The 19,300-nt window shown below is 34.0% G+C and overlaps 1 pseudogene; it reads left to right on the top strand.

Moving 5' to 3' along the window:
- Positions 1 to 1,147: 1,147 nt before the first annotated feature.
- Positions 1,148 to 3,883, top strand: LOC128235781 (putative nuclease HARBI1; annotated as a pseudogene).
- Positions 3,884 to 19,300: the final 15,417 nt, after the last annotated feature.

The following is a 19,300-nucleotide window of genomic DNA, read 5'->3' as shown; positions in this document are numbered from 1 at the left end:
CGGGTCCCTTAACTATGAAATGAACACCAGTATAGAGATATATGGCTAGTTGTCAAACTACTGTGCTCTAGAACGGGTCCCAATACTATAAACACCAGTATAAAGATATATGGCCAGTTGTTAAACTACAGTGCTTTAGAACAGGTTCTAATACCATTTACACCATTAAAGAGTTAAATGGCAAGTTGTCAAACTACAGTGCTCTAGAACGGGTCCCTCAACTATGAACACCAGTATAAAGATATAAGGCTAGTTTTCAAACTACAGTGCTCTAGAACGGGTCCCTCAACTATGAACGCCAGTATAAAGATATAAGGCTAGGTGTCAAACTACAGTGCTCTAGAACGGGTACCAATACTATAAACACCAGTATAGAGATATATGGCCAGTTGTCAAACTACAGTGCTTTAGAACGGATCCAAATACTATGAACACCAGTATAGAGATATATGTCTAGTTGTCTAACAACAGTGCTTTAGAACGGGTCCCAATAATATGAACAACAGTATAGAGATATATGGCTAGTTGTCAAACTACAGTGCTCAAGAACGGGTCTCATAACTATGGACACTAGTATAGAGATATATGGCTAGTTGTCAAACTACAGTGCTCAAGAACGGGTCTCATAACTATGGACACTAGTATAGAGATATATGGCTAGTTGTCAAACTACAGTGCTCAAGAACGGGTCTCATAACTATGGACACTAGTATAGAGATATATGGCTAGTTGTCAAACTACAGTGCTCTAGAACGGGTCTCATAACTATGGACACAAGTATAGAGATATACGGTTACTTGTCAAACTACAGTGCTCTATAACGGGACCCTCAACTGTGAATACCAGTATAAAGATATATGGCCAGTTGTCAAACTACAGTGCTTTAGAACCGGCCTCCAAAATTTGAACAAGAGTGAAGAGGTAAATGGTGAGTTGTTCAGTTAAAAAGCTTTAAATCGTGGGTTTCATTCCTTAAAATCTACACCCACTTTGAAAAATATCACTAGAGGAACAAACTACGGTATGGTTTACTTTTTGATTTTAGTAACCCTTTTAAACAAATGTCATTTTCATTAAGACTAACCCATGTATGGCAAATTGTTACAAACTACTTTTTTTTCTGATTTATACACCACATTAAGCACAAATGATAGTAGGTTTTTTATTAAAACGACTTTTGTCAATCTAAATACAACGTTAGAATAAACATTTCCCTTTATTTACACAAATATCTATGACGTAATAACCACTACAAGCACTTGCTGAAATCCGCACTGCCTTTCGTCTGGCAAACCCATAATCAGCACTGTATACTGTGCTAACCACTCAGGTATGGTTCTTGCTTATAATTGCGCTATTCTTCCGACAACTTTGTTGCTACTCAACCGTTGGTGCCTTGAATACTTCCAACATCTTCTATAATCAACATCATATTTTCCTTTCATTCCAAAATTTACCGTTATAACTTATACAATATCATATCAAATTGTTTGGTTCTTTGTTGTACCGGTAGCTCCTCATAACACTACAGATCTTGGCGAAAGGGGAATTCTATAATGAGGCTGGACTAGTACATGGCGTCTCCAGAAGCACTGTATGTGTATCTGTTTGGCAAGTAAGTAAAACTTCATTTTGATCATTTATTGATTTAAATTAATTTATTTGGTGTTGCATAAAATTGTGATTTTAAGATCGTTCAAATTTTTTTTAACAGACATTTGCAGTATATAAATTAATTTAATGTGTGATTTGTAACTTCAGTTTTACAATATGATATGAGGTCTTTAAAAATCCTGAACATTTTCCTTCTAATTATGTTTTTCTCATGAATGTTAATCATTAATATGTCATCGAAAAAATAAAAATGTGTTCAAACAGAGGCTCAACCATCAAACACTTCTTTAATTAGAGGGATACCGATAGTTATAGTACTAACAGAATAATGTATATCCTTCATATTTTAGCTTCATGTAAATTTAAATAAACAATTTAATAAATTTACTTAATTTTTAATGTCAGGTTGTAGACGCATTTAACCAGCGTGTCAACAACATCAAGTTCCCTACCGCCCAGGCTGACCTTGCTTCTATTAAACAAAATTTTTACCAGGAAGCAAGAATGCCAAATTGCATCAGAGCTGTAGATGGAACATTAATCCCCATCATCGCGCCAAGAGTGAGGGAATATATATATGTGTATAGAAAAGGATACCATGCAATAAACGTGCAGGCAGTAGTGACACCCGATATGAGGTATTATAAAATTTAGAACTATCCGGTAGTATAAGTGACGTTGATAAGTAAAAAAATATTTTTAAATACATACATGTATGATGAAATAAATGATTTATCTTTATGTACCTAATGAACAAACTACACTGCAATAAAAATTGTATTGAATCATTCAGTACATTAAAACTGTAACTCGCATTCATATCTGTATGCATAGGGAATCCAAATCATGTATCTGTCTGCATATGTCTATATTGCAGATTCACTGATGTGGTCGCTCAGTGGCCGGGGTCTACACACGACAACACCATATTTGAGAACTGTGGCCTGAAGGCATGGGTCGAGGCAAATAATGTTGGTTGGCTGATTGGTGACGCGGGTTATGCCCTGAAACCTTACATGCTTACACCAAAGGCAAGTATAAACATTATAATTGTGTACAATAGTTTAATGTAATAGTGTTCAATACAATTACAGAAAGGGTTCATGTAATTGTCTGTATTTAATTAACACCATCGTGTAGAATGTGTTTATAGCATATTAGGTGACATATTTGCTAGATTATGATCAGGTGATGGTAAGGTCCTCGGATCGATCCCAGATAGAATGCAAGTTATAAATATAAATGCAATAGCTTTCAACACTCACTTCATGCAATTGCTGATAGATCCGGCCTACGACCCAACAGGAAAATGCCTTCAACTTGGCACACAGCCGTACCAGAATGGTAGTGGAAAGAACGTTTGGTTACAGTTTTACTTTCTTGTTACCATCTACTGGTATTCATAAGTAAGCAACTTAACTTAAAGAAGTGTAAGGCAACTAATTATGAAGTGTTTCTATTAAGAAAGCCCAATTGATACAACTTTTGAAATGGAAGATGTAAATAAATAATGAATAAAATATAACAACCATAGGAGACCAAAAATTATTCTTTCATTAAAATATAACAAATTAATTTGTTTTCATTTGCAACCTTAAATTCAAATTATTATCCCTGAGCTGCTATTTTTGTTGTTTATTCATCAATATTATCAAAAAAACTTATATTTTATGCAATTGTTAGATATGTCACTTTAAAATAAGCAATAGTAGTAGCTTATTATATAGGCATACCGTTTTGGTAAAACAAATCACATTCCACTGGATGTGATGTATAACTTAGAGGTGCACCTCTATATTAAGAGGTGTATATTTGTCTTTGTGCTTTTATGTTTTCAAACAATAACGTAACCGAGATCTCTATCTCAAACTTATAAATGCACCTCTAAATATAGGCGGAACTCTATTTTGTTTACTCCTAGTACAATAATTTTGACCCTATAGGTACATCATAGAAAAATGCTGTTAATTGGTATTATGTTGCACTCACATTCATTTCATCCATATGTCTTCATAAGACTGGAGGATTTCTCCAAATCACACATGAGAAGGCAACCAAAGTCTTTGTTGTTTGTGCTTAACTGCACAACATGTGTATAGATGATGATGTCGTGTTTGATGGACAAGCCCATGTTGCCCCTGACAATGCACCACCTTACATTGGAGCACTTGACCCAAATGCGCAGAGGGACAGAAGAGCTATATTGCAAGATTTTGAAATGAACACTCGCATTGTTTTAATTGTGTGCAAATCTTGTTATTTGGACTAGTGAATGAAATATTATTAACTTGTGATAGATTCACATTTTTATGTATAATAGAGTTAAGAACTTTCTGTATCAAATTTCATAAACTGTCACAATTGGTACATTTTTTCTCAAAACATCTTAAGTCTCTTAAAACAGAATTTATCTTTTATCCACTAATTTGGTCTCGGTTTAACTTGTATAGTATAAACATTTGGAAGACTTTTTATACATGTACTTTCAATAGAAAATATTTTCCTTATATTACTGACAAACAATCTTTAACTTTATAGAGTTTTATTAGTAATCTTGATTTATGAAAATAGATGCCAAAGCTTGTTATGCTTTAGATGTTTCGAGAAATTGGGTCTGAAAGATTAATACCTGTATGAACTAAAATACAATATTGATACAACTGATGACAAACTGTGCTTGTACTGTGCTTAAAACCTATTATGACTCAGTATATGTGTCAATCTTCTTTTTAAATGAAGTTGCCGCAAACTCCAAACATTAGTAAAACAACCTTGAATTTGAATGAAGCTTTCAATTGTATAGATTACTTAAAAATCTCAGTAAAGTGTAAACAGTGAACACAAACTTGTTAATGATATAATGAATCTGAATGAATTCATGAAAAAAGAAGACAATGCATTACTATTATCATAACCATTGTTAATTTGTTGCACAAACATATTTGAGATGTAATGATTACCATCTTAATTTTCATATTTTATTTCATTTTGACATGAAGAAAGTAATTACTTATTACAAAATACAGTATAGCCATGACTCATAATATGATGAAACAGTAGCTATTCTATTTCTTATGCTGTTTAAGAGGGGGTATATACTCCTAATTATATCAGTTGAAGAACTTGAGGTAACAAAACAAATGCTGTTTCATGGTGATTTTAATCATCCTTTATCTGATATATAAAGAAATCTTATAACACAGTAAAAATGAAGTTTTATATTTTGTTGAAATGCCAATATAGTGTACCTGACCATTCTTCTAAATATGACATGTTTTGCAAATTGAATCTTTTCAAATAACTCAAAAATGTACTAGCTAATGCATTTCCGCTGATGATATAATACATGCAGGTTTAGGTAAATGCCATATTTGGATGATAACAAATGTACAAGAATGATGGAAGTGTCTTGTATGCTTAACTAGATTCAATTTGCTTTTAGCCAATGTTCCGAAATTAATAAACTGGCATCACTTAAAATGAAAATGTATGAATTGATGAAGCTGTTACTGAATAACACTTCTTGTTATTAGAACAGTTAAACTACATACAGGACTTAATGAAAGTAATTTATAATGTAACTAACAACATATTTGTGAAGCTATCACATGGTAATAGTTTTCTTATAACTTTTCACTAGCTGATGTAAATATCATGGAGAGTTGTAATACATACATGGATCTGTACACATATTTCTGGATAAACCAGTTTACAATTATCAACAATACATCTACTACATTGAAACAGAAAACTTTACATGAACATATATCAGACATGAAATAACATTGTTTTGTAATGTTATCTGTAACAAGTATATGTTATATGTGACTAACATTAACTGTTTTGCTCACCCTCAAATTTGATTTACATAAGTTAATACATTAAACATTGTACAACATAAGAACAGATAACTCTGATAAGTGTCAATTGTAAATGTTAATTTTCATTAAAAGTTTATATATATATCCAAAGTCAATTTTATGAATATATACACCATTCACAGTAAATTAAGATGTAGGCATGATTTATATTATTTGGAAAAACAATTGTTAAGTCAGACATTTTATGAATCAGTATTAGTGTAATTGTCACAGCAGATGAGAACAAATTCTTACAACATATTATACACAAATAATTAAATTGTCAGAGACAAATGTGACTGAAAATAAAGTTGGAATTTAAATTTCTTCTACTTCTAACATTTGCTGCACTACATCTATGGATATTATCGTGATGATTTGGTGAACACTATTTGGTGAAAATTATTTATAATAAAACCTTAACTTTCAAATAGCAGGGATGATAACAGAGCCAAGTTGCCAATCCTGAAAATGTCTGCGTGGGGTTCAGGGGGTCGCTTAAGGCTCCCGATGGGTCCAGGGCAAAGCCCTGGTGGGGCTACAAGGGGGGCGAAGCCCCCCGAAGCTTTCCATATTTCAGGGATTCTAATACCCTTTTTTGCATTAGAATAGTGTTCAAGGAGTACACCTTTCGGTTTGGTAGATATACTTATGTTCAACACGAGACATCCACAATCAGAACAATTATCAGGAATCTTAGCAGTGAAGTTTAACAACTTTGTCTTTAAACAAAGTTAAATTTACTTTTTTTACCTGAAGTCACAGGCATTAGACATGTACCTGACATTTTGGTTCAGTTGTCCACTTCCCATAAAACTCAACTGGCTATGATCAAATGCCTGTGTATGAACAGTCAACACTGTGTGATGTTAGATTTATAATAATGAACAATATATCGATTATCATGCTTGCATATGTTTATTGTAAAAGTGTTAATTATTCAATTTTTATGTATCATATAAAGAGTATTTATTCCATTTTCTGCACATTTGATGAGAATATAATGTTATTAATTATTATATATATTATTCCAAGTAAAATCCAAACGGGACTTAAATGCTTTGGCAGCGTAGCCGTTGTGGACATGGTGGACTTTGACGTATTCTGGTCCCTAAGCCTGGTTTTTTCCCCTCATGGTGTTACATGAGTCCAGTAGCACACAAACTGGATTGTCCCACGGCAGTTCAAGTCTCTCAAACAGGCTTTCAAATTCTATGAAAATTGATTCTGAATCAGTCCTTGTGATTTTTAAGGAGGCCAAATGTCTCAACACTATTTCTTTCTCTATAGCAGAAAAATAACTGCAACAGTTTTCTCATTGTGTTTGTTGACTTGTCTTAGTTGAAACAAAACCGAGATCCATTAACTCCTCCACATGTCCATCATTGAAATGGCTAGCCACTCCGTAAGTTATCTTGTATGATGCTGTACACCTTGGAAGTTTTAATTCGCTGAGAGCTTTTGTGTCTTAAGTAAAACACACTACTGTGGTGCCAGGGAGCATGTTCAGCCATAAATCCAAGTATCATGGCCTCTGGATGAATTGTCAGTCATTGACAGGAACAACTGGATGCACTGGCTGAGGTGTTTGTTCATCCCTGACTTTTGTAACCATCAACATACCTGGAAATACAAATCACAACTATAGAATTTAAATCTCACTCAAACTGGGTCCTCAAGAAGTGTTTTTGAATTGTCTCAAATAGAAAATAAAATGACTGCCTCTACGTAATATGTATTACTACTACAAAATATGTATTCATTTTCTTTTTAAATTTAAATTTTGTACCCATATTGTTCGAAATGAGCTCGATTCGCTCCCTGTACCCCTCCCCCCTAGAAAAAAACTCAACGGATTAACATTAATCTCAAAATCGATCCGTGAGGCCTTAAGTCCGGAATTCCGGATTAATCTGGAATTGTATCATCCCTGAAATAGGCAATCATTAAGCAATTGGCATAATATTTAAGAATTTCATATTTCAGGTAGTTTTAAGGTCTGCCTACTGCCACTCATCTGATATACACTCCCTGTGTTTTTCGTGTTGATAATGAGTCAGTAAATGAGTTGTATTTTAAGTAAGTTAGGGCTCTTTGCCTTTGCTCAATCTGTCCGTTCTTAATCATTAAGAATTTAGTTCATGTCAACTATTAACTATTACACAGACTACTTAAAATAATATCAGTGTAACAAGACTATCATTTCTAGAAATTACTGCCTGTATCAGGTCATGTTAACAATTAGCCTAACACCATCATAAGCAAATTATTGAGTTCTAAATCAATTGAGTAAATAAATGATATCACTGGATGTGATCAATACCCCCACTACACCGCCTTATTGTAACAAAATTGCGATACAACAGGGAGTGATGTACACTTATTGAATGCCCTGTGACCGTGAGAAGGTATAAGTTAAGTTATAAATGATCAATACCTAAAATACTTTAAACACTTCAAGTAAATGTTTTGTTTGGGCAAAACAAATATGTACATTAACAAAGCAATAACCCAAAGAAATTGCACCCAGAGGTGTGGTTCTTGTGCAATGCAATTGGCCTTAACAAGATATATCTCAATAAAAAGTTTAAAAGCAATATCTCAAAGACTTTAAATATTTGCTCCGTACAAGACTCAAAAACATGAGTAATGGAGAAAAGTATACTTGTCCCAATGGACGGACAGACGGGACAAGGTGATTTCAATATAGCTCACAACGCTATATGGTGGGAGTAAGATAAAGTATTCATGTCATATATTTATGCCTTCAAAGTATAGAAATTTATCATTAACTCATTGGTATTTTTTTGTTGTTGGAGTATTTCACTGAGGAGCTGATTCTGTTGAACTAGAAGATTTTCAATGTTATTTGCACCTGAAAAGTAATGTAATTTCATTTTTCAAGCAGCTGCAATAAATGAAAAGAATATCTTTATCAAAATGATTATGTTATTATTCGTTTTACAGTTATTTTAAAGAAGTTGTAAATAGCGTTAGAAATATTCATAGACTATTGATATAACTCAAAAAGTTAGTAAAAAATGATACTGCATATCATACTGATTTATTTCTGATTGAGAATATTTGATTAAGAAATACTACAATACCTCTGCCTTTGTCTATTTGACCGCTGTCTTCTGTCACTGCCATTGTTGCACTAAATGTGAATAAACTGTTATGTAATTTGTTGTATTTTTCTTAATTTGTTTTTAATGTAAATGTAATTTCTTGACTAGTTGTAATTGAAATATGGAATAAATAAATATTATACTAACAAATGATTAAAATTGAATGCTGATTATAATTTAATAATGTTGATGTTGCTTCATTGATTGCATCAATTGAATAATTAATGCAATATCCAAAGAATAAAAGTACATTCAATGATAACCTTATTAAAATTACCTTTCTTGAAGAGTGGCACCTATGGGTATTGATGGTACTGATATGATGTACGGCAATGGTTTCTCAGAGGCTGCCAGTGCTTCAAACGGCTCAGTGGCTGCTGGTTTAATGGATGATGTATCATTGGTGTAGGTTGATTCACCTTTAATAAATAAAGTAGTGATAAAACATAATATTACTGAAGCTTGCATTAATGACACTAATGCTGACAGGAATAACACTTTAACAGTTAACCAATTACATGCTGAGGTCACATACCTTTTTGGATCAGAAAGTATGTGGTAAATAAAATAACAGTAAGTGGTGATACAAATTTAAAAAAGGCCACTTACTCTTCATCAAGAAGGTATCAACACCAGCAAAGCCTCCAATCGCTGAGTCACCAATCAATGCAAATAAGGCCAAAATTAAAGTAATGTTTCCTGTACATGTACACAAAAAACATGTTCATGTCTGACAGTAAAATTCATTTTTGTTTCAAATATTTATATAACAATAGATTGAAAAATATGTGATTTGTTTTGGAATTATTTTTATCGCCTGTGCCTTTTGAATTGGGAAAAAGGTTGACTTTGGGAAAAACACAAATCAGGCCAAAATAGGCGTTTATCAAATTTGGGAAAAATATCATTAAGAGCCACCCAGAAACATAACCTATAATCCATTTTAATTACATTTGATTGTGTCCAACAAATGAGATGGCATTATAGTGGGCCAACTCATTAGCACCCCATTTATTGTATTTACTTAAAAAGAAAACAGTTTAAATGAATATTTTACCTTATCTTCCAAATCCTCCAATTTCGGAGCTGGCCCACCCCCTGTCACATTTGAAAGCTGACGCCCCCTCCTTTCTCGTCTCTTCACATCAGTTTTTATGTCACTGATTTTTTTCTTGCACTCATCAAGTGTCCTCTCACAAACGCCTTGCGCATTCACTCTGAAATTCAAGTTTTCTATATGTATTTTTATATCATATTTAATTATTTTACTCATAATTCGGGGGGGGGGGGTACATCCCACAGTATGGCAGTCAAAATTATTGTGGCAATATATATTTATTGGTTTAACTAAACAAAAGATGTTTATCATTCAAATACAAACCGATGTTTTGTTGTTTATGACTTAAAAATACCATACCGCTCCACTATTTCCTTCCAGGCCCGATCTTTATCAACATGAGCTAGTCCAGGGCAGAACTTATTGTCTAATGTTGAGGTTAGCTCAAAGTAACTTTCCTTTAAAACATCCTGTTCCGCCCTGGACCAATTCACCTTACGTCGCTGCTTTGCGGTCGGCTCCATTGTTGCAGACGATTGTTTACTTTTTTGACAGGTGCGCGCGTGCTACCTCCTATCGGAGAGTTACGCATTATTTAACCCTACGCAAATATTTACACTTAGGGAAATTTAGTAAAACGCACGTACGCATTTCGTATTATTTACGTAATTTGAAAATGTACGGGAAACTTTCGTAAAACTTACGAACTGTAAGTAAAACGGGGCCCAGGTTACTGAGTGTGAAACCTTTAGTTTTCATAGAGATGCACGAGTAAAACTATAGAGAAGTTATGCAGTGGTTATTTTTCAAGTATTCAGTTATCATGAAGGTTTATATGGACATATATATGATGCTAAATTGGACTACGTCTAATTTTAATAAATCAACGTCTTGTCCAATAGAAGTAAACTTGATATCAAATATATGTTCATTACTGCTTTATCTTGTTTACATCAGAATGTAAAACCCAAAACAAAAATCATGGTTAATACGTTATTGCGTACATTTGCATTTGACCTGTTTGAAACGACCAAGTTTACTTCGTTTTAAACTGAAACAAAATCGGGTGTATTACTTAGTACTGTCCTACAAGAGCTCGTCAAAGGTAGTGCCCTATATTGAATAATTACTATAGGACAGTATTTCGCGTGTATATTATAGATGTTGTCGATGAAGTTTTGCGTTTCATATGACCATTTAACACATAAAATGCATATCTACTCAATATGGATGTTCAGAGTCGATCTTAACATTGACCGGAGTATCCGCTTCTAGAAGATGATAAAACAAAGGCCCGAGAGAAACCGTGCATTAACATAGACAGTTGTTGTATTTGAAATGCAGGCTGCTTACGTTAGCTCTGGCGATCAGGGGTTGTTGTGATTGAGCTACGTACATCCAAAATTACTTCACGCTTAGGTGTATGCATAGAGCTGTAAATATTGTTTCATCTCAATGAGAAGTGTGAACTACCCTTATCCTTGAGGCAAACCTGTTTAAAACCAGCAATGGCTTTACGGCATAGACCAACCCACAGACTACTGAAAATGTGGTTGTACCAAGTTAGTTTCGTTGTCAGCCAATTTGGTTTAAAAAACACGGGCTGTAAACTTTCTGGTTACAATAGACCCGGACTAATCAAGACATAAAAATAACCCCATAGAGCCTTATACAAATGTCTTACATTTTAAAGATGCATGTGTAATAATAACAGATGTTAAATGTCCCTTCTTAAATTGCAATTAGCTGGAGATATTGACCAATTACAGCTGACTGTTTCTAAAATGTACAAACATCACACATTATAAATTAAAAGCATCAATTCGTATGTCACTATAAGAGCAAACAACATTTAGCTCCTGTTTGTATTTTGTACTTTGAAATAAACAGAAAAAAATGTCTTAAATGTGCTTGTTTTGTCAAGCGTTTTCCAGTTAAACATTGGTGAAAATACCAAGTTACCCAACTTTATTATCCTTACTATTTACAAAACTCAAGCTCAACCCTTGCTGTCCTGTGATCTATGCAAGCATTATTATACATGACTTTAATACTAACCTTTCCCAATCGATCGGTTGTCAATTGACAAGGGTAAAATTCGATGCATTTGCCATACATTTTATAAAGTGTGTTGACCTGCCACGATAATTTTGAAATATATTTTAAATTCAGAATTTCAGTGATTCTCGGTTTAACACAAAATAGAGAACCGCACTATTAACCTAAATGCCGACTGGGTTTCGTCGAAACTAGCTTAAGACACAGTTTGTGTATTTTATTAAGTATCAAATCAAGCAGTAGCGCAAACGGGACTATGACCAAATCGCAACGACGTCAATTCCAGCATGACGATATGTGCACAATTCCGATTGTTATCTTGACACTTACAATTACCTGTCATTTTATATCTGTTTAGGCATATAAGGAACTGAAACAAAAAACGTTCAGTGTAAAATTTCAAGATATTTCACCTCGTTTACACTTAAAGCAGTTCACGTCTTTTAAAAGTGAAATATTTATTTAATATTTATTTTGATTGAAACACGCAGTTAATTTCTATATGTGATTCAATATGGAAAGGATGTATATGTGTAGTGTATTTCAGATGTTCATAATAAGCGATATGTGCATTGTGATAATTTATATTTAGGTTGATTAAATATTTTTAAATCAAGGAAAGTTGTGTATTATAGATTATATTCTGCCTTAAAACTTATGTATACGATAAGTGTATCACAGTAACTTAATAGACGTTTATAGTCATAATACTTACTATAACCTAATATAATACATACAGACATGTTTATTTCACACAATGGGCAGCATAGAAAAATTAATATAATTTATAAATAAATTGCAAACAACATGATGCAGACATGATATAAAATAATATATAATGATTATAATAAAAAATAATCATTTTCTCTCTTGTTTTAGGTTTCTTTTAAACATATTCCCTCCGTTTATTTTAATTTTGCTGTATAACCCATGGAGATATGGATTTTCACCGGCAATGCCATTATGATTCGCTAGTTATTCCTATTCACTAACCCCATTCTTTAATGGCACCACAGACTTGCGAATGTCCTGTAGGCACTTTCGAAAATTCCCTAAAATCACCATCTGTAACGTGTTAGTGTTAATAAGGTCCTCTGCAAACATACCATCATTAAATGAAAATAAAAGGGACTGCATATTTCAACTAAATCAAATATAACGACGACAAAAGTTGTATTTTAAGTATTTAACCAACATGAACAAACATACCAAATTCACGCTGTTGTAATAGATATGAGGTCGTGTGGTTTTCCACCATAAAGACATGTCAAACATAACATGTTTATGATATAACAGTTAGTTCATGTATCTGAGCATTTTAATTATTTGAGTATGCTAATATGGCGAAAATTATTTCAATGTTTCTAGTTCACCCGATTTGTTTAGGAGAAAACAAAGTTATAGTTATACTTTATGAGTCATTTTACTGTAAGTTTATCTACATTTATACATTTTCATATAATACATTAGGTTTTAAACTTGACTCATCCAATGGTGTATACATATCCAAGTTGTCGTGCCTTGCTTTTTTCAGTGTTATTGGCTTAGCACCGTTGTTTGGAATAAAACAAATCAAGTATAGCCTTATTTCACGCCTTCAACAAATTGCTGTTCGATCACGTGATTGCATGATATTTTACCATATGGGATCAGATAAGAGCGCTTTGAAAGTTTGCACAAGCACCAAACATGATTTTATTTTTTAAAATTGTGTCCACAGAGAATACAAATCGGATAAAAAATATTGAGGTGCCCGAAACTGTCATTGCAATAGAAAATGTAGTGTTGTGTATATTTAATACAATTAGCTAGTTTCATAACAGTAACGTACACACCTACATATACTAGGATATGTATACATAGCTTTTATATCGCAAGTGTATTGCTAGTATAAAGGTTATTAAATGAAACCAAATAGTGGCTGAAGATGTTTTGACTATTTGTAGTAGTGAATGTAAGACAGGGTCATTTAATCATCAAATTCTCATTTCCTGCAGAAAAGTATTTATGTATTAGGAATGTCCAGGAGCAGTTCTGAAATTTGATATTTTCACTCCTTATTTTGCAATGTGAATATAAAATTGATATGTTTACTGTTGTTATTTCACTGATAAAACTCTATATTTCATCGAAAAGCATGAAAGAAAACAAATTATTTATTTTTATCAGATCGAACAAAGAAGCGAAACAGTTATAAAATAATGTTTTTACTATAAATGGCAAACTTCGTTGCACATGACGTACCCGCTTTGTCATAACCTTGTCGATGGTTTATTTCTTCCCCTCTAAAATAACAACATGGGAGGGGTAATACAATACACAGTTCCTGCACATCGATTTTCAATTATATTTACATAAATGATCAAAGAGGTTCAAAATATATGTTTAAAGTCATTTTTCGAAAAGTGCATTTGAATGAAAAGAAAATTCAGCATCGTTATTTATTTATCGTAATTTTAGCTCCTTCTTAATTCAATGTAATTTTTGATGACTAACAAAACTCTAAAAAATGAGGAAAATGTAAAAAATCATGAAATTAAAAAACTACAACAACTTCTTAAAGGGTAATGATTGTCCTTATATATATGAAGGATGTTTGACCTTGATATTTGTGCCTTTAGATAGAATATTTGCGAATGTTCTTGATTCCCCATGTAGTTTCCATGGTTTAACTATATTTAGGCAACAAGAGTTTCATCATTAGTTAGACGGGTTTTGCCACAAATGTATGAGCGAGCGAGCGAACAAATAATAATTTGAGGAAAATCAGAGGCGAGCTTATGTGACAAAAAACAACAAAAAATGTGTAATTCATAAAGTTGTGTAAAGAAATATTTTTGAAACGTAAAAAGGCTCGATTGTTCGCAAATGGCAATAAGATCCAGTGCTTAACTACTTAATTTCATTGCCACAGTAATTCAAACATGGACACGTAGTAGTGACAGCAATCATAACGGAAACGTGCAGTCACATTTAAGACCAGAAAAACAACGGTTGCATTCATGCAATTCTTATCCAACATTCTTACACATAAACATTTTAAAACCAGTAATAGAGTCATTCATCATATGAGCTCTTCGAGATATTGGGACAGATATATACTTGAACCACTAGAAACCCATAATCAAATTGTTGTGATTTCATCATAACAGAAGATAGAATGCGGTAACAACACATTTGAAAAAAATGACACTTTGAGTTTAATAGTGATACAGAATATCTCAATTGTTTTGAAGCAGTATCAAACATATCTGCAAATGTGGCACTGGTTGTAATTATAATTGCAGGTAGTTGAATAATTATGTCTCCGTTTGCCGACTTCGCAATGTGGCCTATGTTAAGATGAGCTCCAACAATGGTAAACTATTGGCCAAAATGCATTGCAGAATAAGTGTTTACAATTTACTTCTTTGTAAACATAAATGTATGCCAGAGCAACGGTGAAATGTCATTGATATTGTTTGAACAGGTCAATTGACAAATCAATATGTCTTTTACCGAAATGGATGGCTATGCTTAACACGACATGGCATTAATACTATTTCTGTAATCGTTGGTTTATAAGCTCCAAGTTCAAAATGTTTGCAGAAATTTAAGTTGCTGATGTCTTATACAAGATCGGACGTTCAAATCAAGCAACCCAACTGGAAATAAGACGTTCCTCAAATATCAAGTGTAATATTTGTTTAAGAGAGCGCTAACATAAAGCAATCAAATGCTTTTAAATCTTTGTCAGCACACTCTCAGCACCATCACGATCAATATAATCTTGAACGAACTGTTGTCAGTAGTTATTAAAAAAACGAGCAAATTTTAAGTTGTTAAACGCTTCTCTTACCTCATCTCAGCTGGAACTCAGTGACGCTGAGTTTTGTTTCAGACATATTCAACAAACTTTGCGCAAAGCTGCGATCTGTTATATATTCATCAAATGGAGATTTCAGCTATTTTTCAGTACTTCATTCGCAATGATATACAATGACAACGATGTTGAAAAGGAGATCTAACTTTACACTCTAAAGTCGTGGTCCTACTTGTACAATAACAATATTCAATGTTCAAACTTCTCGCAAATAGGTTTAATAAGTGCAGAGGTCCACCATATGTACTAGTGCAGACCGCTTAAGATAAAAGTGTTCGTCTGTAACCTTCCCGAACTGGATATTTATATTACTGAAATAATATTGCCAGCATTCCCTGAGACAATTTGCTTCACTGCATTTGACTCCACAACGTCTTATCTAAATAAAGAAAAAAATGTTGTTTTAAGGGAATATGTTATAGTAAGAATTCAGGTTTCACAAACGAGAAGTGTACATACGGATATATGTGTCAAGTAAACATAGCTGTTAAATAATAGGTATTAACTGAAGGGGGGGTGGGGGGCTCGAGACCCATTTGAGTCGGGCATGTCAATGACAGACACGATGTGTCGTCGCGATAAACTGGCGAACTTCTAAGATAACTTATTTTTTTGATTCATGGGTGAAGTGGTCGTCGCCATAAAGGAGGTTATTAAGTGTAAGGGGACATTGAAGGTTCAAAAATAAGACTTGGCGTAATTGCTCATAATCTATACAGTACAGGGGGATATGGGCTACAATTTCCCATTTGCCACACGGGCATAAGGGTGGGTCGATGAGCGAACGTCGATAGAGGTCGTGTTTTTGGTAAGTTACAGTAAAGGGGAAGTCGGGCGTAAAATATTTGATTTTTCACTCAGACCAACATTGAAAAGCGGGTTAGACTTGACGTGGAAACGGATTTAAAGCTAATTTAAATGCAAAAAGGGACGGCTGTAAGATAACTGTTGAAGAAAGGATATTCTATTCACGAATTGCAGAAGGAAGGAGTACTCTTCGGTATAGTTGAGATAAGCAAGCGATTGGTTGGATGTAATTGTTGTTTCTGAAAGTGATTCTATGATTGAGTTAGTCAGGAAGCAAAAGCGATAAGTATGACAGATTATGTATCATTTTATGCAAAATAGAAGGTTTACGCGCCACCTGTTATTTAAAGGTTCAAAGTTAACTTCAGTGTAGAGTTTGGTTATATTACAGTATTTTGTGGCACCAGTTATGATTCTTGCGGCCTCAAGTTGTACCGCTTCGATGTCAGCTTTGAGCTGCTCTGACGCATCGTCCCAGAAAACATCGCCGTACTCAAGCAAGGGGCGAATGTTAATAAGAGAAGATTGTATTCGAGACAGTCTCTGTTAAGAAGAATTTTTTGTGTACGAAGGCAACTCAGGAGGGTTTGGTTTGAATATCTTTCTCGAAAAGGTTAGTGTATTTGATTTTGCAAGATTAACCGGACTGTCGTCTGAAATGGTTAGTCCTTAGTGTGTGTGTTCAGAAACGGGATGTCATTGAGTATTTTCAAAGAATATCTCTTGATAGTTTGGTTTGTTTGTCTTTCATGAGAAGGTTAGTGTTTTCGTTTTTGCAGGGTTAAACTTACAGTCGTCTGAAATGGTTGGTCTTAAGTGTTTGTGTTTAGAAACGGGATATAATTGAGTATTTTCAAAGAATATCTCTTTGATAGTTTGGTTTGTTTATCTTTCTCGAGAAGGTTAGTGATTTTCATTTAGGAGATTTAAAGGAAACAAGCCATGCCTAAGACTAATCGTGCACAGTTTGGAGGTCACGGTTAAAAAAAATGCGCAAACAGTAGGATCATTAACAATCCTATACACGCTGGTGTCCTCAGCAAAAAGTCTGATATTGGAACGGATGTTTGTCACTATGCCATTGGTATAGATTCGGAAGATCAAGGGGTCAATAATTTAGTTTGAATGAGGGTTTAAAACATTGATTTTAATATCTCCTGCCTTAAGTATAATATTAGAATTGCGTGTGAAGGCGATGCTCACTTCTAAGAGTGACCAGTACTCGCTATCAGAGTTCGGGGGTCTGTATAAGCCTCCGATGAAGAGTTTTCAGCGCTGTACAGTGAGGTCAACCCAGAGAGCTTGAAGACCTAAGAATTCGAGAAAAGACCTACTGATACCAGAACAAACGTAGATTGCATCACACCACCTTGTCTACCTAGACGATCTTTCCGAAAGGGAGGGGTCGAAATTGTGAATGAGGATATCGTTATTGTCTTTCGAATCACGGAGCAAAGTTTCTTTGAAGATAAGAATATTATAGGACTGTGCTTTTATTTGTAGAATATCAAGTAGAGGTAAGATGCTCTTGATATTAAGTTGCATAAAACTGAGGCCTGAGTCAATGAGAACACGGGAACGCTTGATGTCATTGATGATTTTAATGATAGGCCAGGATTTGGATGAACATCACCTGCTATGATAAGTAACATTATAAAAAATAAAGAGTAACTGACACTTTGAAACATTATACAACTTTTCGAATGAAAATGTGGTTATCGCAAAACTTATCCGATGCATTTATTCTATAACGTTTTGAGACAGCAGTGAAAACACGAGAGTGTTCTAAAGGAAGAAGAGAAGTAACGACCGAGCCGGTTACACCTGTAGCGTCAGTTATTGAAAACGGTAAGAATAATATAATAGAGTGAAGATGGCAACCGTCAATATGTTTTGCGTATAAGAAAGCGCGATAAGTACATTTAGGGGTCAAATCAAGTAGTTATATGGTTCACGCGCGATAAAGAGATAAAACCTCTGCCAGGACCGTACGCATGTAAAAGATGGTGGAGGTCCCGGGCAAACTTGAATAAATAAAATGGTGATTAAGAACACATACTAGTAATAATGTCATAATTATGGTTGAGTGTGTAGAAAATACTATTGTTAAAGTGGAAAGTAAAAGTGAATGAACTCGTTAATCAGGAGGCAAAGAGAGACATATAGATAAGTCACAACAAACAAACGAGGAGTTACTCGTAAGAATTGTTTCTAGTTCATTCTCAGTAAGGATTTGAACTACAGATTGTTTGTCGAGTAGCAATAGTTTGGAAAAAAATCAGTAGGTTTAAACAGATACAAGTATAATAAAAACAAGTCGAATGACTCGGGCGCAACGCGACCTTTAAGTTCATTGAGCGAGACTGTGGTGTTAATGCGGCTGACCGTCAAGAAGTTCTCTATCGATCCAAACACTAGTGACGTTCTTGGTTTTCAGTAGACTGCGGACATGATAAGAGATTGAGCTTCGTTTCCGTGTGAGATGTTCGTTGATGTAAAAACCAGCATGACCAGATACCTTCAATATTTATGCAAAAAGCTACAGAAACAAGCTCAGTAGCAAAAGGTTTAATCATAAATCCGGTTTAGTGGCACTGGGTAAACCGAATAGACATAGAACATAAATTCACAAACAGGAAACACAGAAGAACAGCACAGAACTCCACAAACAGCACAGTGCATACATACTATATATAAAACTAGGTATGCTTATTAAGAATTGTTAGGTACCGCCTTGGAACTGTCAGTAAAATTGGGTTTAAACCAGATTAGGTGCACAAACCTCACTCTTATCCCAACAATCAATAATAAAGATAAAACGCAAAGGGTAAATCAAAGTATGCATTAACTTGAGGAAACTTATCAATAAAACAAATCATAATTAACGTATAGTTCTATGATTAGAGATCCAAAG

The sequence above is a fragment of the Mya arenaria genome, chromosome 5, assembly GCF_026914265.1.
Source record: "Mya arenaria isolate MELC-2E11 chromosome 5, ASM2691426v1".
NCBI lineage: Eukaryota > Metazoa > Mollusca > Bivalvia > Myida > Myidae > Mya > Mya arenaria.
The sequence above is the reverse complement of the archived record's forward strand: the minus strand, read 5'-3'. Positions and strand labels throughout refer to the sequence as shown.